Source organism: Austrofundulus limnaeus, unplaced genomic scaffold, assembly GCF_001266775.1.
Source record: "Austrofundulus limnaeus strain Quisiro unplaced genomic scaffold, Austrofundulus_limnaeus-1.0 Scaffold105, whole genome shotgun sequence".
NCBI lineage: Eukaryota > Metazoa > Chordata > Actinopteri > Cyprinodontiformes > Rivulidae > Austrofundulus > Austrofundulus limnaeus.
In genome coordinates this window covers 155926-158273 of record NW_013952507.1, presented here as the reverse complement: position 1 = coordinate 158273, position 2348 = coordinate 155926, and positions in this window count along the sequence as shown.

Sequence of the window (2348 nt, the reverse complement as noted above, 5' to 3'; positions counted from 1 at the left end):
GTTCATAGAGGGTGTGCATCTATTGTTTTTTTTTTTTCATTTTATTAGAGTTTTTATTTATTTTAGTAAACTAAAATGTCTTTTCAATTTTAGTTTTCATTGTTTAGTTAGTTTTAGTTAACTTTAATAGAGCTTGAAGACGGGCCGACGCTTCAACGGATGACCCCCTTCATCTGAGCCTTATTTCTAACGTGACCCAAATTTACAAGAACGGGAAATAAAACTTGAGCACTGCTTTTATAGCTTCATTAGAACAAACCCAGCAGATTTACAGACTTTTATTAAAATATCACTGCCTCAAGTTTGTGGGAAAGTTTGTAAAAAAATCATATTTTTTCAGTCTCTAAACGTGTAAACAGTTCAGGCCGTTTCTCATAAAGTGTTTATTTAAGGTCATCAGACGCAAACAGTTAAAATGCTCCCAATCTGCCGACTCTGGCTGGATTTCTCTCAATATTTTCTCACAGGACTCCCACTGAGAAAGCTTGTTTTTATACATTTTAAACTGATTTGGACAAAGCAGCTCATTTGAGATTTAATCTGTAAACTGGGTTTGGAGCTTTTCTCAGAAGCGGTGTTAAAAGTTAAAATCCTGGCAGCTTCAACGCAGCAGGACCAGATGGAGTCTCTTCTCAAACACTTCGGGACTTCTGTTCTGGACGGGAACCAAATCGAGATGAAGGTTTCACACGGCCGGACAATAACTTCTTGTTATCAGTTTCATGTGAATGCCTCGTAAAGTGTTGGAGCTAAAGCTGTTGTGAAGCTCTGCTCCTCTGTTTACTTTAAATGTCCTCAGCTTGACTCCAGATCATCACCACCTGTTTCCTCGTTTTCACTTCCTGCCACCAAAAGGTGACAACGATGTTTTTCCTGTGTAAGTGTCAAAACATCTCATTGACCTTTATTACCCAGGAACTTAAAGGGTTTGTTTAGAAGCACTTTGGGACAACACTGTCAGGAAAGCCTGAGAAGAAGATAGATAGAAACCATTAAAGAAAAAAAGAAGCAAAAACAGGAGTTTCCCCCACAAAAAAACCCCCATTGATCAAACTTTTTGAACTTCAACTTTGGAGAAAAAYGAGGAGATAAAATAATGAGTGAAAGGATGGAAGAGAAGAGACACACACACCCCTACTATGTCTCTCTATCCTTGTGTGGACTTTCCATTGACTTCCATTCATTTTTTTTTTTTTGAAATTTTATATCCTAACCCTGACCATTTACCCTAAAATTAACCTCACAGGTAACTAACCTGAACTCAGTTCACACCTTGGTCCTAAACCCCCACCCAAAATCAGCCTCCGAAGTCATGGGGACCGGGCTTTGGTCCCCACAAGGAGCAACCGGTCCTCACGAGGCTGCATTTTCCTGAAAAAATCGTCCCCACCAAGTAATAAAACCAAGGGCACACACACACATATCCTTGTATTGGCATCAAACTGAGGATTTTGAATTGACATCTATTCATTTTTGTAACCGTATTTATGCCTAACCCAGACATTTTCCCTGAAATTAACCATTACTGGTCTATAGTTAACCCTAACCTGAACCAGAACTTAATTCACACCATACCTCTAAACCTAACTAGTAAAGCACAGCAGAGCTGCAAAGAAAGTGAGGACATTGAAGAGGTCCTCACTGTGCATCAAAGACCTCGCTTTGATAGCAACAATACACACACACACACACACACACACACATTCAGGAATCTGTTTTATGGCTGCTGGAGGAGCAGTAAAGAGCGGCCTGTTGCTGTGTGTGTTGATGGAGAGCAAAGAGAATAAAGAACCAGATGTTTGATTTTACAGGAACTCAAAGATGTGTCACAACAAATTTAAATAAAAGCTCCAGCTTTCTTTGACACAARCGCAGAAGTTTTCAACTAAAACCGATGAGAGGAAACTTGAAGCCATTTTGTTTTTACAGTACGTGTTGAGGATGACWCTCAGCTACAACCTCACATAATTAACATCTCAGAAGACCTTATTTGACGTGTGTGATGTTCTGGTTGAACGGTGGAAGGGTGTGGCCACYGATGCGGCCTGCTGCTCATTAAAGCCCACTGACGGCTGTCAGAGAACCTGTTAAAACCCGTTCAAGCCCAGTTCCACATCAAGATTAAGTGGAATTTGATTCTCAACATGAAAAGTGCAAATTATCCGTAATCAAAGCATTAAAATTGAAAAAAGCAAAGCCAGGATCATCTTACAAGACTTTTTGATTGCAGACAAAACTGTCCTTTTTTTAAAGATTTACCCAAACTAATGCACCCACTGTGGAAGTATGGAAGCCCATTTCCGCCACCCTGATAAAAAAATAAAACTTGTATCTCATAATTATGACTT